We start from the raw sequence: 24,624 nt of genomic DNA on the forward strand, positions 1-24,624 counted from the left end.
TTCATAGGGTTATAGTGAAGGCTACACGAGTGATTTCATGTCAAGTGTTTAGAACAACCCCTGGTACATGGTGAGCACTCAGTAAGTACTAGATTATTCTACTATTAGATGTTTTTATTATTAGATGCCTCAAAGACCATGATCAAAGAAAAGGCTTTGCTGACTGCTGCAGAAGGACTGTTGGAAAAGGAGGGCCACAGATGGCTCTTCCTCTGACACGCTATGTCACTTTGGAAAAGTCCCTTTCCCTCTCTGGGTCTTTGTTAAGGAACAAAATCCATGGACACCTTAGGCTTCCCTTCATTGAGCCAGCCCCCTGAGCACATCTCCAAGTCTCAGTGCCCAGCTCAAACTGTCCTATTCTGTGAAACGTGCTAGCCTGGTGCCAGTGGTAGCTGTGTGCCACGCAGAGCACTGGGCTGCAGGCAAATGTGGTAGGAGCACATCTCCAGCCAGCCCTCGGGAAACCCTGGGACACAGCCACACCCACTGCTGGCCCCAACAATCAGACACGGAGGATGCAACCCACACAGCATCCTGGGGCTTTGCTTACAGATGGATGGCAGGACAAGGGGCTCATTCTCATCTACATTCCTACTTGTACATACGGTAATTAGTAACAGTGGAAAGTGTAATAACCTTTGGGTCTTAGGTCTTAGAGTAACGAACAGAAAACGTCTTTCCAAGTTCTACCATCCATGGGATGTGCAGACATAACATACTCTTGCCTGATTGGGCTCCCCTGTCTCTCTGAATCATGCTGGTGCTGCTGTTGACACAGCATGCTCGTTCCTTCATCCATGCGTCATGCAGTCATCAAACATTTACTGAGTCTAGTAGGAGCCAGGCAACGATCTGCTGGCTCAGAACAGCCACGTAAGGTTCAATGTGACTTTCCATTCCCTTTCTCTTGCTCTCACGCTCCTCAACACAAGGGTGTCTGTTTAATACTAAAGGGGACTTTTTCTGCCTTCGTTCACGTATATGTATTGAGGAGGCACAGTACATGAGCAGTGATAAAGATACCTAACTTTCACGGGGTTCTTCAAATATACAAGGCTGAGCACTTAAGGCCATCAAGGACTTGACGGCCCCATACCACCACGTTCCCATTGCGCAGTGAGGAAACTAAGATGGAAGTTGCAGGTAAGCAACTCGTGTCCGATCTCAAACACTGGAGGCGCTTCAGCCTGGGGCTGAACCCTGTTCTCTCTAAAATCGGAGTCAGGCTCCTTCCCAGACCCTGCACTGCTCCTAGCCACCAGAGAGGCGGGAAGAACACAGGCCTGCAGTCAGATCAGCTGCGTCAGAGCCCCGCCTGCTGTGTGACTTTGGGCCACCACCCTCAGCTTCAGCTCCCTTGGCCATGAAATGGCCATAAAGAAGAGGGCTGTGTGAGGACTCAAAGGAAATCTCTCTGAGTAGTGCAGACCCTCAGTAATTGCCGGCTCTTATTGGAAACGGTCTAAGTACGTAACTTTGTATGTGGGCAGTGTGGCTTCAAATTGCCCTTAAAAAGATTATTATGGCAAGTTAGATAAGCCAGACAAAAAAAAATAGTGTGTGTTATAGGAAATCACAGATATAAAATTCTGGAGAATGAAAACTAACATACAGTAAGAGAAAGCAGATCAGTGTGGTGAGGACGGGGGGTGGGGGGTGGGAGGGAGGGTTGATGACAAGAGGACAAGACACCTTTTGCAGGTGATGGGTGTTTTGTTACCCTCACTGTGGTAATGGTTTCATAGGTATGCACGTACGTCAGAATGTTTGAAACTGTAGATTTTAAATATGTACAACTTCTTGTATATCAATTCTACCTCCTTAAAGCCGTATTTGAGAAAGCATTTCTGGCCCATGAGTGCGTACTGTCTATGGAGTGGCTGGTTTTATCCACACTAGCTCAGAGCAGCCATCCTCACCATCGTACAACAGCCAGAGGGCAGCTGAGATTGCTGAGCTCACTTTCTCAGCCAATCTCTCTTTTCTTTCCTAGTTCGTAACTGGAGAGGCAGGGACTGTGGGAGGCGGGAGAGTGCTTGGCAAGCCCGGGAGCTTAGCAAACATAATTTGGTCATTTGATGAAGTCCTGGACAACATAATGAGAGGAAGCTTTTGTTAATGAAAGGGCTTTAATAATTCTTGGTCTTAGCCCAACACTGGTCTAGACAATGCTGTTTCATTAAGGTAATTTTTGTCACTTGAGTCATTGGGCACCTTTCAAAGGGGTCAACCAAGCTAAGTGGCAATGGAGACTCCAGAACATTACAGTTACCACAACAAAGGCAATTGTTAAAATAAATCGGAAATGAAAAATATTTCCAACTTGCAGGTATATTACATAAAGTGAAGAATCAAGAACGTCTGATACAGTCATTTTGCTTGAGTAATTCAAAACTTACCCTGTATATAGTCTGGAAAGTTACTTTTATTTTGTGTTTGAAAGCAGGGGGCAACTGTAAGTGATAATTACTGATAACGTAATAATAGATGCTAACATTTACTGAGGATTTACCAGTGGGCACTTTGGCACTTCCTAAGCAAGTCATGGCGTCCTTTGAGCCACACAACCAACCCATTTGGTAGACTGCCATCATCACCCCATTTGAGAGGTGAGGGCATAAAGGCACAAAATGTTTAATAACTTGAGTGAAGCCACATGGTAAGAAGCAGCGTTTTAACTATCAGCAGTAGTAACTATTGTTTCTTTAGCACATACTGTATGCTAGAACTTTGCCACGCACTGTATACATTTTCTTTTTAAAAACTGATATCAAAACCACAACAGGTACAGAGCTCTTGAACTAGGTACAATTATCCTCATTGCACAAATAGAGGAAACTGAAGTTTTAATATATTAAGTAATTTGCCTAAGGTCTTGCCGTTAATTGGTAGTAGAGTCAGATTTTGGTACATGTTCATCTCATTCCAAGACTACTCAGTACAGCACATGGTTTTAAGTCCCCTTTGAGTATATTCCTCTTCTCCTCACCTCACGTCAGGAAGTTCAATTACTCACATATGACAGACAGACACATAGACACCAAGAAGGCTGAAGGGGACAAAACATTTGTTTAATTTCACTTGCGTGTTTTAGAGTCAGTTATTTTTAAAACCCAGGGAATGTAATCTTACTCATAGGAAATGCTTTGGAAAGCAATAAAGTAGATTAAATTAAAGAATGGTATGATGGCGATGATTTAGCAAACTGCAGTGGTGTTAGTAAAAATGAAATAGAAGATCTCTTTGCATATTATCTCCCCAAAGAGCATCACATAAGAAACACTCTTCGCACATAAAATAATGAGAATATATACATATAATAAACATAAAACTACCATAAATGAAAATTTGCTTCTTCCATAAACTCTGTCTGCCAAACCTCCACCAATAAGGTAAAAGGATATTAAAACAGGAGCTAGAAGAAATGAGAAGGGATGTAAGCAACTTTTAGCTTGGGTTTGGAAACAAAACCAGCTCATTAACATAGCTCTCCTTCCCTTCCTTGTGTGTATTCACTGTATATTTAGGAATCACCCACCTGTGACAGAGTCAAAGGATGGTGCCACCCTCAAGGAATTAATAGTCTAGCAGGGAAGAGAAACACGGCCCTAAAGCACGAGAATTAAACAGAAGGTAATGACGCCTCTCTAAGTGTCCTACCATATTTAGAATAAAAGCCGAAATCCTGAGCAAGGCCCTCAGCCCCTGTCTAAACCCAGAGACTCATCTCTCGCCACTATCCCTATATACTAGGAACTGGCCTCCTCCCAAATCCTCAGCACAGCAAACTCTCTCCCCTTGCATTAGCTCTTCCCTCCACCCAGAATGCCCCATCCACATCCTGGCTCAGTTCTGTCTGTCTCCCCATCTCTGTCTGTCTGTCTGTCTGTCTCTCTCTCTTGCTCACAGACAAACTACACATACACACATACACACGCACACATACACACATGCACACATATATCAACTAGGAGAATGAAGGAAGAATTCCAGAGGATTCTCTGTACGCTGGAATCTGAAGGAGAGGATGAGGCTTATCAGAAGAGACAAGGAGGAAAGTGAGACAGAGAGAGGATACAGTGGGTGCAAAAGCAGAGTGTATTAGGAGAATGGAGACAAGTGTGGGCACTGTAGTGTACTGGGCATGGAATAAGACAAGGGCAGAAATAAGTTGAGGCCCAGTCCCCAAGGGTAAGGTCAGTGGCCTGCAATAGGATGTATCCACTATAGCAGCCTCCAAGGCATTGATCATACAAACATTTGTTTTTAAAGACAAAGCCTCTGGCAACTGCACTGTAAGGTTTTTCCGCAGGCAAAAAACCTTACTTCTTTCTGAATACGGTCCGCAGGCAGAACTAAAATTACTGGTGACCAGGCCCCTCTCTCTTCTTTATCATCTTGTGCCCTTTCAAAGATATGATTCTGTTGCCCTTCAGTCTGAAGTCAATCTGGTTGCATCAACTAGTGTGTTTAAGCTGTTAGAAAGTATTCATTCAACATTTATTTATTGAGCACATACTATGTGCCAGGCACTATTCTAGACACAGTGGGTAAAAATCAACATGGCCTCAGCCCTTTTGCATGGAACATATGATTTAACCTGTAAGGGAGGGGAAGCAAACAATGACTAATCTAACAAAGAAATAAAAATCTTGATGCTATGTGTTACATAGTATAGTAGTTAATATGCACAAGGTCTGGAGGCAGACATCCTGGGTTCAAATCTGAATCTGCTGCTTCCCACTTTGTATTTTAGGGGAAGTGCTTTAATCTTTCTGGGCCTCAGTTTCCTCATAGGGCTGTGATAAGGCTGAAATGAGTTAAGGCATGTAAAGTCCTTGCGATAGCGCCAAGAACTTAATAAAAACTAAAATAAGTGCTAGCTAAAATTTTTATAATTGTATCTGACCAGCCCCACAAGTGATTTCACTTGTAATTCTATAAACGCTTGTAGATGAAGGTCGATAAATTGGCAGGATTAATAAAAACAACTCGTATATTGCTTTCCAATTTAAAAAACATTTTCATACATTTTCTCAATTGATAATCAAAACAAGCTACCTGAAGTAGGCAGGCATGTAATTTTTCTTAGTATTTTAATTCATTGCTGGGTCCTTATTACTTATCCTAGGGCCAGGTATGTACTAACCCTACAAGAAATGTTTGTTGAATAAATAAATGCAGATGAGAGAATTGAGGCAGAATTTACTATGAGATAACCACTGTGCTTGATGCATCACACACATTTAATTCAGAGAGCTTGGGTGACGCACTCTCTCACAGCTAAGCGAAGGCAAGGACTGGGTGTTCAGAAGCCACTGCTGCTTCTGCAAAGCCACTGGAAAAAAACTTCAAGGAGACTACCTACTATAGAGTTTCTGTACCTTTGTCAACAACACTCCCTTTCTTCCTGGCACACACAGTAGGCATGAATGAGCATTCATTAATTGGGAGAAAGAAATTCATTCATGATGTGCCTACCACACTCTTCTAGAACTTAAGAGTGTCTACAGTCTTTATCGAATGACAGCATCCATCAACAACCAAATCCTTCCCAGGGACCAGGAATTTAAGAGCCAGCACACACTTCTTTAAGCCTCCAGCCTTCTTTCAGTGCCTCAAGGGCACAGTTTCTCTGTGCCCCTCACATTCGGTGTCTACCCTTCATCAATTTATTCTTAGTCTCTGCTTAAATGTCACACCCCTGCAGAAGCCCACTTTTTTGGACTTCATGAACTATGATGGGGCTCTCTCTACCATCTAAGAGTAAACCCTATGTTTCAAAATTCATGCAAAAACACATTTCAGGACTGTTCCGACAACTGTAGGTTCAACAGGAACAAAACAGGCAAAACTGCCTGCCCTCATGGAGCTTGCCTTCCAGTGGAACACAGTATTTCTCCCAGAGGTTTTATAATTGTCATAAATTATTTGAGTGGTCATCAGCTGGCTGCCTTTAAGACTCAATCAGAAAAGCTAGGAGAATAGGGACCAGTCCTTGTGCTCCTTATTAAATCCTCAGGGCCTAGTAAGGAGCCTGAAACCCAGCAGGTGCTAAGTAAGTTAATTCTATGAGTTTGGATGAAAGGTGAATGGATGCACACATGCGTAAAGGAATTTTAAATTCCCATAGCATCTTATGCAGACTAAGTAATTTAAAATATAGGTGAAGGAAAAGAAAAGTATTCAAGTTTTCATCCTGAGAAGTTCAAGTGATTCACTATCTTTAAGGATTCCCTTCCATCTCTGATGTGTGGCATACATATTTCTACCAAGAAGAGGTATTTCAGAACAAGTCACAAGATAGCAATTATCTCCCCCAATATTCCTATAAATAGTTTTAGGCAGCCCTCCACTTCATACTTGTTTCATTACTAGGTTTCTGGGCTGAATTTGAAAGGCAGATTTTTTTTTAAAGCCTTGGCAATTGGGAGGATATAGCTGGCTTATAGAGATTGAGCTTGCAGGTGCAACCTTCCCCCCTATTTTGCATACCTAAAAAGCACCAAGGGGGTTGGGTTGAATTCCTTTGAAAATGTGGCCTTACATCTTTTTATTTTATTTTCCTGAATTTTTGATGAGGAGAGGTTTTGTTGGTATGCTGCCCATTTTAATAGCACCCAGGAATTTGGCAGTTCCACTTGGGAACCCATTGAAATGCAAAGAGAGGCCAGGTCTGTAACTAAGATCCCTTTACCTGCATTCACTCTGGCAGAAATGGTAAAGTGGAATTAATCATTAAATTTCTAGTTGAATCAGAATTAGAAATTGTGGGGGTAGGCGACTCACTCACTGAAGTACTAATTCTGAAAAGCAGGCTTCAAAAAAGAAGAGATAGTAGCTATGCCCTCCGTTTGGATAAGCACTTTACAGTTTAGAAAAGCATTTTTACATCCATCCATTATTTCATTTCAAACTCTCTGAAACTCTGTAATTAAGTTATCACACTGGTACCAATTATCTTTTTCTGTACAAACCAGATCATGTAATTTCCCTACTTTAGTAAGTTCAGAGGGGTCTGGCTACTCCCAGGATGAAGTCCAAACCCAAGGCTCACCATATCTGAATTTATCCCACCTTTGTAGCTATGTCTTCCACGATTCATTGATTCTCTGGTAATGAACATATAGGCACAGTCGTTGCTTACCAAGATTTTCCAGTCCAACAAAGGAGGACAATCACTGCAAATTAATGCATGTTAGGATGTCCCATACCGGGGATTCCTGAAGCAAAGTGGGTTTAAGCTGAAATCCATTAGTTGGGATCTGAGTTAGGCAGATGAAATGCAAAGAGAAGACCGGGTGGTAATGCAGAGATGATTCAGACAGAGGAAACAGCAGGGACAAAAGAACACAAGAAAGAGCATCATTTCCCTTTGTTACAGCCACACAGAATAATTGATTACCCCACAATCTTTCACCTCTTCAAGTTTTGGGCAATCTAACAAAAAGATCCCCTGGTTCTTTCTCCATTAGACAAATTCGTTAATATACATTAAGTCCCCTCTCACTTGTCATTCCCTTCTCTGCTTCCTCGGCTTCTTTGTTAAGCTTTGCTTGTACATCTGTCTCCTCCCACTGCACTGCGAGCTCCCCGAGGACAAGGAGAGTGGAGTGTGAGCCTTGACACGCAGTAGGTGAGCAGAGCGGGGATCCAGTGCTGGTGCCTGGTGAGCTGGGGACCAATGGCTCATAGACTGGTTGCCAAGGTGCTGCCCACCCACTCTGCTGCTCTCAGAAATGGCATGTGTGACAGTGGCAGCCAGCTAGAAGCTGAAGGCCAGCCTGTAAGCGAAAGGGACCAAGAACAAATTGGCCGGTCGGGATCCTCGTGCCACCCCAGCTTGATGGCAGAGAATGGGCTTCTGCGAGATTCATGGGTGGCAGGCGGGGCTGATTGCTTCTGTGATCTCTGCACTGCACTGTACTGCACTGTCTCCATTCCAGCCCAAGCCCACACCCATGTTTTTTTCAACTTCTCTGTTTCTCAATTCCTATTTGCTTGAAGGACATTAGGCAACCTGTTCTGGTTTTGGACAGCTGACCTAGACAAGGAGGTACGTCTTGCTTGGTGTGCCTTGATCTCTCCCTAGAACAATGCTTGTTTTAAAAAAGGCCAACAGATTTTTTTTTTTTCCTAAATGAAATAGAATCTAGAAGTTGGTTTTGTTTTACAATTTAGGTCACTTGGAAACCCAAATAAGATCAAAAGCAATCCTTCTGAATTGGGAGCAGGGGGGTAAGGGCCCTCCTTATGCAGCCTTTCCCATACCTACTCAGACCCCAAGGCACCTCCACAGCCGTAAGTTTCCACGGAACACAAAATCAAAACTCTGGTCTAGAAGAACTCCAAGTGTTGATATCAGCTGGTCTAGCAGGTTAGCTCTCGGTTTGGTTTTGAAACATCAAAGGGAAAGACCTAGATTTAGTATCTCCTGAGTTTGATTCTTGACCTGGGCACTTATTTGACAGAATGATCTTAGAGGGAGTCATCTCATCTTCTCAGAGCCTCAGTTTCCTTGTATGTCTGGTGGGAATCAAAATAAAGACTGCTGAAACTGTCCTGAGGATTAGGTTAAAATGTATGTTAAGTATTTCATATAATATGCAAACAACTAATATAAGCTGAATCAGCAATAGTGACTAAGGTTGAAGTGCTAGTTATTACTGCGCTTTACTTTGACCAAAGTAGTCTTTCACTCCTTGTGATGGGATGCATGCCTAAAGGCTCTTGAGAAGGGCAATAATTCTTCAACTCCCATATTCTTTAAAATACACACGGCAGCCCTCATTTGAAAGAACTTCCAACACAGAACTAAAAGACAGTTGAAACAATTTCTAAGAGCCTCTCACCTTTGGAAAACAAGGCTGTTTGGTGGGGAATTAAAGCCTACCCATTCGAGGGTGTTAATGGAATTTCAGTGAAAAAGGCTGTTCTCTGAAGGCACGGGGGCGCTCTGTGTGTTCTCTTATTATTGCAGTATTCCTCAGCTTCCGAAAGCGTACAGGGAGGTCCACACAAAGGAGGACTGGTGAGACCGATCAGATGAGGGGCAGGGTCCCTAGGAGCCTTGCAAGTCAAAACTTCCCAGGAAATGTACTTTCCTAAAAGTCTAACTCAGTAGTAATTGGATGATTCAGTCTAATGTCACTCTTTCTTTTATACACATACACACACAACACCCCAAACCCTCACTGAGCACCTTCAATGTGCTAGGCACTGAGTATAGAGCAGTGAACAAAACAGGCATGTCTTGCCCTATGAGTGCTCAGCCTGGGGCAGGTAGGGAATGGGTCAGAAAGGTTCTCCCAGAGTCCCAACATGGAGACAGAGGATAGCAGAATCATCATTACCAAGGAGAAAACTACAGTTTTATTAAAATTGGGCCATGAGATCAGCAGCTTTCCTTATTTGGAAAAATAATTAAGAGTGACTGATCAACTACTATGTGTCAGAGACTTTGCAGGATGAGCAAATGTCACATGAATTTTCACAACAACCACCTGGGTTAGGTATTACTTCTCTTGTCTTAGAGATGAAAAAACTGAGGGTCCAACGAGGCAAACTCCCTTGTTCAAGGTCACATAGCGAGTTCGGTAGCAGATCTGAGACTGTCTGAGCTCAAAGTCAAAACTTTTTCACTAGGACTTGTGTCTCTAGCACACTGGCTTAACAAACCTAATTTCATTAATATGTGCAACGTACATTCCAACAGTACAGACCAAATGACTGCCGCAAAGAGAAATTAGCCGGATCTGCATTTAGAAACCACATGCCTTTATTGGCTGTTCTCTTTCTCTCACTCTTTAATGCTCTCTCCCATATCAATTCCCTTTATTCTTTTCAATGAGCATTTATCCAATTTAAAGTCAATGAAAAATAATGTACATTTTTCAACACGTTTACATTAAGCACTGCAAAAGTGCTTATGTGCTATTTAGTGCTGAGGGCGCTGCAGCAGGGAACACATTTGAATATGTCTGTAATTGAAGTCCAAAGGGGTTAGCAGGAAGCTGGCTTTGTTCTGTAATTTAGCTAACTAAGAGCTTGTTAGGAATGGTTTGCAGAGAAAGGAAGGGCGAGGGTAGAGGCAGGGGGAAAAGTAGGGAGAGGATGGGAAGGAAAGCTTAGTAAGTGAGATGGTATCTCCATCTACCAGACAGGGCTGCACTTGGCAGTCAAAAGACCTAGGTTCTATTTCCAGCTCTACAAATTCCTAGCCACCACTGCCTCATGGGTAAGATCTGTCATGTGGGAAACAGTCTATGATTCTACTAAAAAAGGCAGCAGCAACATCAACACCAATGGGTTTGTTTTTCCCTTTCTCCTTTAAGTTAAAAATCTCAGGGCTCACATGCCTCCTCCCTGTCTCTTTCTATTTGTTCTTCTTATTGAGCAAATCAGTGCCATTTTGTGCCAGGCTGTGGCTCGTGGTTCTTTCTTCCCCCTACACATCCCCCACCAAAAAAAAAAACCCAAGTGGAAGCTCAGGTCTCAGTTTCACATTGTTTCTCTGGCATGTAAAACCACATGTTCAAGTACAGATCTTTTTGGCTCTTTTGCTAGGCAGTGGCTATATACTATAACCAAGTTCCAAGCAATGGGCTTTAACAAGATGCAATGTGTAGAAACAGAAAAAGATGCAAATGTTGGGAAGTCAGGAATACCTGGTTTTAAAGCCTGCTTTATCCCCTTTGAATCTCATATGTAAAATGAGGGTGTTTGTAAGAAGCAAGTGTTATGCTGTAAGGTGTGTGACATATCTCAGGAACGCAAATGACACATACACTCGTTTTTATTATTAACGAATAGCATTTGCTCTAGATGTCATGAAAATGTAGATGATAAAACTTTGAACCCTTCAGTTCACAAGTTTCCCTAAAGGAAGAGCAGAAAAAAAACCTTTGTGTTCATTTACAAAGTAATACATTAATATAACTTATACTCTATTTCTTTCCAAAAAGAACTAAATCGCCTGTGCTAGATATTCATTTCTTCTGGCAAGGTGTCAAGTCCTGGGTGGGGCCATGCATTCATATCTTAAAGGGCTTGATTCTTACAAGTCTAACAAAGGCACAGTTCAAAACAAGCTGATGGCTGATTTGTCAGATCACACAGAAAGTGTCTATGAAGATCAAAGACCTTGAAACAGGCACATGATCTTCCTGGAAACCAAGCTGAGAAGATATTTCCTGTCTTAGTTTGAGTTGCCCTAAAGCAGACCCTGAAATTAGGATTCCAGTGCAAGTGACTGACTTAGGAGATGCAAGGAACGCTGTCAGGGGAGAGAGGAAGTGACACAAGGAAGGGAAGGCAGCCAATAAAAGGTGCATTCTTAAGCCAGATGCCAGCATACTCTGCCAAGCAGCATATGACACACTTCTCAGAAGTACTGTACCCAAAGGGTGAGGAGGCTGGGGTATTTATACACTAATTCCTAAAAGTCACATGTCAGGGCTGATCCTAGGGCTGTCAACAACTCTAAATTTCTGACCTGTGTCCCAATCAGCAATGACTTTCTTTGATTTTAGAGAAGTCAGCCCAGAAATGCAACTATGGGCAGTCAGTCCTGGAATGACAGGGACCAGGAGCTAGTGGGCTAGGAGCATCTGCTCGCTTTCCAAATGGGGTTCCCTGTCCAGGTGCGGTGCATCACACTGTTCCCTTCATCAGGAACAAAACCCCTCCTTACCTTCTTACCTGGCCTACTCTTCCTTCAGCACCTGTCTCTCCTTAGCTGTAGCTTCCCTAACACCACACATTTATAGCATTCTACTAAAACCATGCGAACCTCACTATCTCTGCACCCATACACCTAAAACAGTGCCCGGCACATGGTAAATGCTGAGCACATGTCTGTTAAAATAATGAGTCCATTCTTACTCAAGTGTTCTCTAAGGGCCAGGTACTATGACAAGTGATTGATTAATCCTATTTATTAATTTTCACCCCAATTTTGTAGATGAGGAAACTGAGCCCTAGAGAATTTAAGAGCTAAGGTTGTGGCACAACTGAGATTCAAATCTAAGGTTTTGATTCCAAAGCCAGCTTTACCTGTGCAAGACTATGAAACAGAAACCTTGAGGGTTACAGAGGGTGCATTCAGGCCAAGTCACAAGACATTCTGAGTCTATTGTAGGCTTTGGAGACAAATGTGCTGTGTCACAAGGTGTTGCTGAGGACACACAAGACATGCAATTCGACTCTTGAAAAAGTGAGCTGCAGATGGCATGGCCCTTTTTAGATACACCTTTCTATGCCCAGTACCTGGCACAGGGCCTAGCACAGGGAGGGGCTGATAGGGGCTTACTGAACAGAGCAAGCCATTGAGTAAGTAACTGGGGAATAAAGGGAAGAATGAACTGAGGAGATGTGAGGGGTGAGAGGGGCCAGGAGCGATGGTGATTCTGCAGGGAAGTGGCATTATTGCACTTAGCATCTCTGGCTTGGGTTTTTATTCATTCCAGTAGCATTTATGAACACTACTATGTTTACAGCAAAGTGTGGAAAGCCCAAACCATATGCTTTAAACACATTGCCTTTTCTGCTTAAAAACACGTTCTCCCGCTGCTGCAAAGGCAGTTAAATGAATTGGGGGACGTTTGTACTTGGCGCTGCAAAGTGGGTACTTGCAGGAATGAAAGCTTCCACTGAAAACTGTCCCTTGACTGTAAGGTGTGCTTGTTGCTGTCAATAATGCCCTTTACCTAATCACAAGGAAAGATGGATGCCTGGTGGCCAGCTTCAATTCTCCTCCACACCTTTGTTTTTCCAGCTAAGTGGACCACCCTGTAATATAACTCACATCTCCCGTCATTGAGTTGAACAGAACTGACAGCTAACATTTTGCTGCTTTATTTGACCTTAATCTGCTCTTGAACTTTGTCTACTGTTACTGGATAACCAGCAACTGCAAAGTGGGAGAAGCCGATGTGCGTAATGCCTAGTTCATAACACCATTGCCCCCTGACTATTGTTTAATTCAATGGCTCTCAACTGTTCCTCTCCTGGTTGCAAGCCCTGTGTCCGCTCTCTTCCCCTCACATACACACCAGTCACTCTCTCAACCTACCCGGGTCTACTGTAATACGGACATAACAACATTTTATAGGAAAAGGCATTTATGTGATTATAGAAAAGCTGCATAGCTTGGACTAAAGAGACCTAAATTGAAATCTCAGTTTGGCTTCTAACAAACAGTGTGACCTTAGCCAAATGACTTAACCTCTTTAAGCCTGTGTTTCCTCATTAATAAAATTGAGATAATAAATGCCTAACTTCGGGATTACTATGAAGATTAAATGGGAAGGTAGAAAAATATGACTAAAACAACCCTTAAAAACTTGACCTGTGGTAGCTGCTCTCATTAGCACTAATATTAATATTAATAAGCATTGTGTTGCTAGAGTCATCATTATTGGGTGATTGAAGGATATAAAATTCCCATTAATATTTCAGAGAATAGTTTCTCTAAAACTGATTTAAAAAAAATAATGATAAAGAAATAATGAAAACCATACTTGAAAAGGATAATAACGTAAGACGGTCATTTGAAATCTTCCTGTCTTAACACTTAGAAAAATAAACTGTTCTGCTGAATAATGATAAAACTCAAAAGTAATACATTTCAGCCTGTGTCCTGGTAGGTAAAGTCAGCGGGAGCTTACATATCCTACTTGTTGGGAAGCATGAAGATTGAGGCATAGTGATTTCTCAGTAAATGTTATAAAAGCCCCGTGTCTCCCAGACCGCTGGGTCTCATTAGTGGTATAGCAAAGGCTTCATTCATCAACCTGCCGTCTTAAACAATAATCTGCATTTCAAGCAACACCACACAAAAAGGTACCTAAACACACACATGCAGATATATGTTCAGTTTATTACTAAATATGATGAAAAAAGTCATGTGGCTGTAATCAAGTTCATTTGGTTTCAAAACGAGGGCAAAAGAAAGAGTATTTACATTTTAACAGGTATTGAGTCTAATTACCAACAGAAAATATTAAAAATTTTAAAATGAGGTCAAATGAAATAGTTTTCACTGTCTGTGCATGTATATGCATGTATGTGAATACATGAATATACAAATGATACATTTTACTACCAACCCATTAAAGTTAAAACATCAATCTTCATCATATCAATTTCAAAATATTAGACTCTGCCATTCTAATCTGGTATTGATAAGAATGAACAAGGCCTGGAATTTTACACCTGGGTGCATTTCATTTTGTTTCTCTTCAGTGACAGAATTCAATATGACACAGCTCAGTGTGACAGCATCAGGCTGGGACTGTCACCTTAGGGGCTTATACATCTTTAAAATTCTCACAAAAGTGAAATTGACTGACAGCAAAGCAAAATGACGCTTTTAACTTGAGTTGGGAGATGAGAAAAGTCAATGAAAACACTCAAGAGTTCGTTTAGGCTCTTCAGTGAGGGATCTTTTGGAGGAAACTGCTCTCTAACCTTTCGAGAACTAAACTGATGCAATCTGGTGGGACCCCATAGATAATCTTGGAGAAACCTCCTCATGGAGGCCATGGTATTAAAAGCGGTGCGAGTTATATAGCAACTACTGATCAAAAGGAGTTTTTTCTCTTTTTATCAGATCAGAGGTATAACATGATGTGTAGGGAAGAGTACAGGGCTGGGAGTGACAGGTGCCACATTCGATCCCTACTTCCCACCTCACTGACATATGACTCGAGACACATCGCTTAACCATTGAGTATCTCCAAATATTTACCTGCAAACTGGGGGTATGGATATGCTTACTTCAAAGTGTCATGAAACATCAAGTCAAAACGTCATATGTCAAAACTGAATTCCAAATGGCTATACAAGGTTAAGATTTGATTGTATCCACATGTACTACATCCACGGATTCAACCACTGCACATCAAAAATGTTTGGGGGGGGGGAATCAACAAAAAATAACAATACAACAATGAAAAACAATACAAATAAAAAATACAGTATAACAAGTATTTACATAGCATTTATATTACATTAGGTATGATAAGCAACCTAGAGATGATGTAAAGATGATTTAAAAATGACAATGATTATGACAGAAGAACTAAAACATAGTTACTGGGAACATTACAGATATGTGTCCTTCGCTATTTATAAAGCGCATTCATAGGCATTGACCCGTTTTGGTTTTCATCTTGACAACATTCTGTGAGATAGGTATGGTATTATCATCACCCCCATTTTTAAACAAGGGGAAGCCAGCATGCAAAGAGGTACCCTGACTTTCTCAAGGTTAAGCAGCTAATAATCAGTGTCAGAGTTTAGACTCAAGGCTGGAGCTGACCCCTCAGGTTCCTTCTGCCATCCTGCTCTGAGCTGTAAGAAATAGAGAAGGTGGCACCCAGGGCCTGAGGATCTGGCCAGTGAAGTGCGGCAGGAAGGGGGCTGCCTAGGGAGTTGCCACGGCACCCAGGACTAGAGGGCAATAGAGGCAGCAGGTAGGAGATGAGTTCCAGTCCTGGGTGGGCTGTGGTGCCAGGAGCCCAGCTGGATGATGCAGAGCAGTGCTGCCTGAAAAAAATACAAATCCAGTAACAGGTGTAATGATAAAATGTTCTAGTAGCTACATTTAAAGAGGTAAATTGAATTTTTTTACAATTTTTTATTAATAAGTCCTTCAAATTCGGTGTGTATTTTACACTTACACCACATTTCAATGTCTAGTAACATATCTGGTGCTCAATAGCCACATGTGGCTAGTGGCCACCATAGTGGACAGTGTAGATCTAGAAAGAAGGTGAGAGTGAACAGGCTCCCGACCTCTGGACAGATCCAGAAAGAGGAGGCAGAAAACATTTTCCCCACAATTCATTTGGGGCCACAGTCATACAAAATGCAGGCTCTACTCAGGCCCCAAAGGAAGCCTACCATAATGACCACATCATTCTCTTTCTACCCCCTTTCCCCCTCCTTAAGTAAAGAATTATGGAGGAAGCAAAAAGCATTAAAACTTCATAGCAAGGCTTGAATTGCATTGCCTTACTGGCAGGTAACCTGTTTCAGATCCTGTTGCTTTACTATAAAATCAGGTAGTTTGACCAACTCAGAAACACTTTCAATATTTCACAATTTTTTTTTTCTTTATTTCTTCTCTTCCCCTCCCAATCTCTTTCTCTCCATCCCCCTTTTCCCTCTGGTCTTCTATTTTCTAAACTTCCATCCCTTGTTCAGTGTGGACTTAGGCAAGCCCCGTGCCAGGCACTGAGGGCTTAGGGATGAATCACGCTTAGCCTTTGCCCTCCGCAGTGACAGTGTCTGGAGGAAACATGCACAAGGAGGGAGCTGCAATGCAGAGGGCTCCATAACACTAAGGATAATGAGCTCACTGAGGAAGAGTGCTTGTCTTAGTCCTTTTTGTGCTGCTGCAACAAAATATTCAAGACAGGGCAATTTATAAAGAACAGAAATTTATTTCTCACAGTTCTGGAGGCTGGGAAGTCCAAGATCAAGGTGCCAGCAGATCTGGTATCTGGTGAGGGCCTTCTTGCTGCGTCCTCACATGGCAGAAGGGGGAAAGGTGGGCAAACAAGTGGGACTGTGGGAAGCTTCTTTTAAAACTTTAATCCCGTTAATGGGGAAACAGCCCTCATGGCCCAGTCACCTCTTAAAGGCTCCACCTCTTCATAAATCACATTGGAAACACCTGAATTTTGGTGGGACATATTCAAACAGCAGCACTCAACTACCCTTTGGTTGGTGGTTGGGAAGAGATCAGGAATAGCTTCATAGAGGAGAGATTTTTGTCTGTTATACTGCAGTTACTAAGTCCTAATTTCTTTTTCCAGTTTTTTTTTTCCTTTTATCAGTGTAAGCAAGAGCCCTCCATTGTAGACACAGCGAGTTGATAAATTCCAACCCAAAGCAAAGAAATGTGGTATTTTTTTATTTTTGTTGCTCTATACAGCCTAAGAGGGAGGGGTCATGATTTCTGTTTCAGATTGGAAAAAAGAAACAAAACACATAGTGAAAATTATTCAAGGATTCATTAGATTTGAGCATCACGAGAAAGGCAGGATTCCAGGCTGGGAGACAATGAACTAAATAATCACTTGAGTATCGCTGACATCCCAGGACCTCACAACAAGCTCTTTCATAACGCAGATTCGCCCTGTGCGAGTCCAGTTATCCCATGGAGACTGTTGTATTTGGGATTTGATCCTGAGCTGCAATCTCACAGCTTCCCACACTGTGATGAATGCATAATGCTAGCTTGATGTGAAAAGTGTAGGGAAAAAGCTATGTTTTCCAAATCAGATGGAGAGTAAGGGCAAGCAGGGAAGAATTTGCAAGTAGCAGCTTAATAAAGGAAACATTTGTTCCCCCTGACGACTTGCTAAAGCAAACCAACTGTTTCCATTGTGTTACGCTGGACTCAGAAAGTGGGAGGAGAGGAAACAAAAGTACCACCCAAGAATGCCAGCCTTAGCCTTGACAGCTTCACCTGGGCATCCTGTACCCTGAATTATGTCCAATATAGCTCCCTGAAGCCAGAAACTTTCTGAGCACACAGTCTTTGAGGTTTGAAAAAATAATGTCTTTGTGTTGGCGCATGAATTTTGCGTTCAAGCGCTCTTTATAGAAATCTGCCAAATCCCCATTAATCCAGTGTCTAGTCAGCTCTGACGATCTCTAATAACGATTCTATAACCTTTCTGAGAAGGTCATCCCACTTCTAATGGAAACACAGTGATCATTGAAAGTAAAAAATTACCTCCTTCCCTCTCCCTTGTTTCTCCCCGGCTAGACCTAGGCGGCCACTTGGCTTCTTATCCACTTTTTTTCTTTCTACACGAATTCAGACTAGTGCCCTGGAATGTCTGTGCATTTCAGAAAGTCCCCCCTGTGTGTGACCAGCATGTCCACACAGGGCTCCGAGGGAGAACACACTGGGATCTGAAGAGCAGGTCCAAACTGACTGGAGAACCACGTAAGTCAGACCAGAGCAGGTGGACAGGAAGGCACTAATCAGAATTAATTCTGGAAATAGGCATCCTTGACATGCTCTGTGCTTTTTACACATTCACCTTGCGGTTTGCATGGCTGCAATGTGGCCACTTAAATTTGTAGCTAGGTGATGGATGATGGCCTTTCAAAATCCATTTATGTGGGCTTAGGTTTTATCCCTCAGTTTACTAGCTGTGTGGCCTTGGGGAGGTCATTTATCCTTGCTGATCCCTTCAGATCCCTCACCTATGAAGTAGAATGAGTGTTCCCTTTCTGTGGGATTGCTGCAAGGGTAAATGCATGTAAGGTCTCCAGCATGGGACCTAGAGCACACAAAGTAGTCAAGAAAAGTGACTCCTTACATAATTCTATATAAATCTAACTCTGCCAATATTCATTAAGATTAGGGCACTACCCCACACCCTATAGGGTCTAGGAAGGGTTACAGGTGCGCCCTGGATATCCCGGGATGGTGTCATTTTCAAATATTCTCTTTGGTTTCCCTGTAACTAAAACTTGTTCTCATCAGATGACACATTGCCAGTTTTGGCTCTGGGTAAGATTGTCATTGTGGTTTGGGGTAAGCCAGCTCCCTGTCCTTAAGGAATTTTCAATCTAGTTTTGGGGGAAAGGCATATTCAGAATGACATATAATAAAGTACAAGATAATCATAGTCAATATATTTATAATCATCTCTTTTATTTATATGCCACTTCATAGTTGAAAAGGTACATCAATTTTCTTGCAAGGTAACCTTGCAAGACATTTTATTAGCCTCATTCTTCCAGGTGTGAAAATGTGGAATACAAAAGGGTTTAGAAACTGGCCCACAGACCCACCGTACTAGACACAAGACAGGACTGGGGTTTCTACTCAGATTCTCCTCATTCTAAAACTAGTGCCTCTTCTGATTTCCTCAGAGACTCCAGCAGAAATTCAGGCTGTGTAAATTTCATTCATTCATTCACCAGATATTTACTGGGTCATCCAGGGACTTCATGTCCCACTGAGGAGAGATTCCCATTCTACCGCCTGCTGAGTCTGACCCCTTGGGTGGGTTTGCTCAGTTTCATGGCCTACAAAACAGGCCTTCTCAGAATGGCACAGATGACAAATACTGGGAGAAAATGCCTAAGAAAAGAAACCACCTTTCAGAAGAGAAGGCATCACTCTAGTTTCCTCCTTGAAATATCTATTATTTCTATCACAATGCTTAAATGGCCTAGTATGTTAATCAGCTCCTTAAAGCTCTCTGAAGATAGGAATATTTACATTAAAATAGGTGTTATTTAAGTTCTACACTGAAGTAGATTATAAGGTCTGATCTTAACTCCAGGATTGTTTGGTCGACTTCAGGGGGGCTGCGGGAAAGTCAGCCTGCTAGAATGAACTGGGAAAAGTGGGGGCCCCAAATAACAGGTCCCTGTTGGTTCAAAAATGACACCGAGCTAACTCCAATTTATGTCAGCAAAGTCTTTAACCTCAGGAACCCAAAAAAGGAAAAGAACACAAGTAAATACTCTGACAAAAGAGAAGCATGACACTGAAACACATCCGCGTCCTTTGCACAAAATAGGCCAGGTAAGTGGAACAAGGTGACAGAAAGAGATCTCAGAAGATAGCTGGCACAGCTCCAGCCTAGGTGCAGGGAACCACAGGGATGCAGAATATGCAAGCTGCTACTCGTTTTTTTACTTCGCTGATAAAATTGTTGATGCTAAGCCACAGTTCTAAGGGTGTTACTATCTTATTCAGGGACATCCAATGACCCAATTTGCATTCAAACTCTTCTAAGATCTGATCACATCAACCAATCCCTCCCCCACCTCCACTCCCATATCCAGTTATGTCTTCCTGTATATCTTACATTCAGGTTGCAGGGACCTAATTGCCTTTGATTTATTATCCATTCATGTAAACATGGGTACAGGCATCAGACTCTGCTAGGTATTGAGGATGAAAACACCACTAATAATTTCTGGCCTCCAGGAGCTCACAGTCTGGAGAGGGAGACCCCTAATTATAGAAATGTGACAAGTACCACATCCTGTATTACACCATGCTACCGGAGAGCAGAGAAGGACTTCCTGAAGAGCTGTCTGAGCTGTGTGCTGAAAGTCACTTATGGTCTTCCACCACCAGGACAGGTTGGGGACAGGTTCTGCATTGAAGGCAGAAGACACAGCACATGCAAAGGCACAGAGGACAGAAAGAGCATTCCCTGGCTTCGTGCCCTTGGTTAAAAGCCCTTATCTACCCACCATGTCTTCAATACATCTACCTCTTAAAATCCCATCCATTAGGTAAGCCCCAGCTCAAACAACAGCTCTTGTAAATAATCTTCTTTGTTTACTGCCCTGAGCAGAATTATCTTTCTTCCGTAAGGCCTCCACGCTCCCATAACCCTCATTTTAGCACATTGCACAGTCTGCTCTGTGTTCACAGTGACTCGAAAACAAAGTAACTAAGTGCACTGAAGAGAGTCCGGCACAAAAGTAGGTGGCAGAGGAGGAAGAGATATTTTGACAAAGCAGCTTTGGCAAGATAAAGGATGCTGGAGCCTTAGACCCCATTTCTCTCTGTCAAGGCAAGGGCAACCAGCAGAGATGCAGGGAGGGGCGTACAGAGCCAGGTCAAAGCATCCTGCTTTGGCCTGGAATTAGTCAGGATGAAGGCAAAGTTTTAGATGCTGGGGAAAGGCATCGACAAAAACATTCCTGGCCTCAAAATAATCTAAGCAAATCACATTAAACTGCCCTTATTCCAGTATATTGATATGAGATAGTCAGTGTCTCTAAAGTGAATGGTGATTGGGAACTAAAATACTTTAAACCACTAGTTATAGAGTTTTGGATTTTCACACATGAGTAAAATTTGGAAAAAAATTTTAAAAAACCCACAAAACCTCACAGGGATCATTGTTATAGGGTTGCTACCTTTATATTTTACCGATGAAGAAGACTGTTTTAAAATGTCATCTATTACTATCATTTCATTTGATAAAAAAGAAAGGCATTTCAACACTAAAAAAATAGAAGGATCATCTCAGAATAAAAGATGGCCTTGCCATTCAATCAATATGGCTTTATGAGAAACCCATGATATTGTTCTTATGGCTCTTATTTCAAATTTCTCTCATTTCAAATTAGACCAGTTCAGGACAGGCAAACATGTGCTTTAACATCTATTTATTTAGTGTCCTTCTCCCGTACCATGTGTGGCAGATTCACCCTAAGGTGACCCACTAAATCCTATCTTTGTATTAATATTACCCTTCTGGAAAGCCAAGAGGATCTTCCCAAGGACACTAGTGAAATAGTGTCCATAGAGTGTGTGCTGTCAGCTGCAAATCAGACATTCAGCTGCACTGTTTAATCCTGTGATCTAAAAATTCCTAAGGGAGCCGGGTGGGGTGAGGTTTGAAATGGAGACCCGGGTGGTCACAATCGTAATCACAGTTAATACTGGTAATAGTGCAACATACGGATTTCACAAAAGACTTCCTCTCGTCACATGAGATCCTTTTAATAATCTTCCAACAGCAGGTATTATTAGCACATCCATTGTACAACCACGGAAACAGAGCCTTAGAGAAGTTATAAGACATGTTCAAGGTCACCCGATCAGGAACACAAGGGATATTTCTTTGACTCAAATCCATTTTCACAAAATTTTACAAAACAGCACTTTCACAAAATGACGAAAACTGCCCGGCACACTTGGGGCTTGGATGCATGACTTATAGAAGTCATAATCCCTATGTCCTTTCCCTCCTGAGCCAGTAGATGTGACATAAGTCCTTTGAGAATGATGGCATGAGGATGCTCAGTCTGTCCTTTCAGTAGTCACACCCTGCCTACTTTGGCCTTGAGAAATAGACACATCCTTTGTGGTGAATTTTCTCAGAGGATAAATGAAAAAATAATGCATCTTTTCTGTTTCTGTCCAAAAAAGGCCCCAAGACATCATCTCCTAACTGCAACATTACCCTCTGCTTCATATTTAAACAACAGAAATTTCCTACCCTATAATGCCCAGTAGTTAAATGTCAATTTTGGGGGCTTTATAGATTATTTTTCCCAGTTCCTTTCATATGTTTTTTACTTTTCTTTAACCAAAGTGGTCATTTAGGAGAAACATGCCGGGAACTAGTGTGTTTATTTATTTACTGCTTTCCAAGAGCCAGGCACTGTTAGGCCCTTTACAAATGTTTTCTCATTAGATCCTTGCAACAATTCACCCAAGAAAGTATTATTGTTATTGTGATTCCTTTTGTTTTCTAGCAGAAGAAACAAAGGGTCAAGAGGTGAAAAAACCTGCTTAAGATAATTCAGAAAAGCTACAAATGGAACCCAAGTGCATATGACTCTTTAGTCTGTCTGTCCTTTGGTTCTTTCTTCCTTCCTCTTTCCTCCGCTTTCCAAATACATGAACAGATTTGTCACGTGGATAGAAAATGTTGGTCCTATCCTAAGGAGTTTCAGTTGGTGGAAAATATAAAAATCCTTAATGTTGTGATGGAGGTAAACGCAGGACTGTGGAAGCATGGAGATGCTCGTGAGGTCAGCTGTCAGGGAAGGCTCAGCTCTGCTCAGTTCTCCAGGAGAGCAGGGGACAGCAGGCAGGAGGAGTTTGGGTGACACAGTGCAGATGCTGAGCTGAGTAGACTTGGGGCGCTGCCAGTTCAGTGGTCAGTTTCCTGGGCTGCAGAATGGGAAAGCATGGACACACCTAGAGAGGGGCCACCCAGACTGGGCCTTTCATGCAATGCTAAGGAACCCGGACTTAATGCACTACAGCCCAGACTCACACATGTTGCTTTCCTACAGACTCACAAGAGAGAAGACATCCACATATGAAACCAGTTCTCACATGGAAATAAAATTGTGCTTGATTCCCTGCACAATTGTAACTCTATTCCTTATTTTTCCCACTTATGAAATGAAAAAAATCAAGTCTCATGAGAGTTATGATAGGAATAACCCTATATCTAGTCTAAATTTTCTTTTAGGAAGTAATTTGCATTATTCATACTTTACTATTAGTAACAGTGACTAGTAACACACCGAGTCTGGACACGGCTGCCCCACACCACACGCCTCTCCTGGGGCGCCAGGCACCTTGCCTGGCTTCCCCGTGGAACCCCGCAGAGATCCCTCTAGCAGGCAAAACTCTCCCTGTTCTTTGTCTGAATCTCCTGCAGAAGATCTCCAACAGCTGACATGTGTAGAAAAGTAGTGGAGGTTTCCAGAAGTGCATTTGGTGGCTACCTAGTGAATCAACTTTATTTTTAAAAGAGAGGAAAAAATAGATAAAAGTAGAGAGTTCAAAACAGTAGGTGGTTATAGAAGAGGGTGCTTTGTGTGGTAAAGGCAACGATTTGGTCCACAACAATATCTGCCAAAGCCACATGGCCCAAGTCCTTCCCCAGAAGTTGGAAACTTGCTTTGCTGGCTTAGAAACTGACAGCAAGTCACTGTCATTCCATGTCTGTCACCTTCCTTTCAAGCTACCAGTGACCAGACTGGAGCAGTGTCTCTGGTCCTTACGCTCAGCAGAGCTATGCATCACCCCAGCATCCACCTCCTTGTAGCAGCGTGGGAAGCCAAGCCCATCCCAGGAATATGCTGCCTCCCTGGGCGCGGGGCAGAGGCAGGCAGGCGCTGTGGGAATACCTGGAGGGTTAGGGCAGAACCGCAGTAACTAAGCAGAAACCAAATGTCTTCAGTGGATTCTCACAGGGCAGCCCTACTTAGCAGCCTCGGGGGGCTCTTCAATGAGCAGCCCCAGCCTCAGGCAGCCGACATTCCAATCATGACCCCCAGTCCTGCTGCCACAGCCCCAGGGTGGTGAACTGCACCCATACCACCCTCTTCTCCCTGCCACCATGCATCTCCAGGCCGGACAGTGTGACACTAAGGGAAAAACTGGCTTTGGAGTCAGAAAAGGCTGGGTTTGGTTCCTGGATCCACTTCCTTACTAGTTAGGTGACTTTATGTAAGCCAACCCCTCTCTGATTCCTTCCACGAACTTCCAAAGCACCCTGCCTTGCACCGAGAACACTGAACTGTTGCTGCCAATTTGTAACTACTCTCAAGTAAACTAAAAGTTCCTTCAATGTAGGCTCCTCATCAGGCTTACTCACGGTCTCATCCTCTGTGCCTAATACAGTACCTGGTACACAGCAGTAGCCCAACAAGCATATGTGGATGGATACTGACTCACTCACTACCCCAGAGGATTTCGTGAAATGTGTATAGAACCTGGCACAGTGTGCCATGATTTGATTTAATCTTTAATCTCACCTGATCTCTCACCTGATCACCACCTGAGTTCTGTTGCAATGACAGCCATCCTCCACTACAGACATATCTTATCAACGTCCATGGTCTGGAGAATAGGGTCAGCCTGTGCTGCATTGCCTTTTGATACTGGTGGAAGGCTTTCTTCCAAGGGATGAACCATCCTGAACCGAGATACTGCCTGTTAACTAGTCCATCCTATTTCCACTCCCCACCCAACAGCCAGGGCCACCCTGGTCATCAGTGCCAGCCAGGGTCACATCGTTAGGAATGCCTGCATTACTTAGAACAGCATCTCCCTGTGGGGAAGGCCTGGAGCACAATCATTTTCCCTAG

General features: G+C 42.7%; 1 protein-coding gene across 3 annotated transcripts in view; it reads right to left on the reverse strand.

The window, feature by feature from the left end:
- Positions 1-24,624, reverse strand: part of DAB1 (DAB adaptor protein 1) — a 1,133,708-nt gene that overhangs the window by 181,249 nt on the left and 927,835 nt on the right. The window lies entirely within an intron of this gene.

Source organism: Microcebus murinus, chromosome 2, assembly GCF_040939455.1.
Source record: "Microcebus murinus isolate Inina chromosome 2, M.murinus_Inina_mat1.0, whole genome shotgun sequence".
In the NCBI taxonomy this organism is placed as follows: domain Eukaryota; kingdom Metazoa; phylum Chordata; class Mammalia; order Primates; family Cheirogaleidae; genus Microcebus; species Microcebus murinus.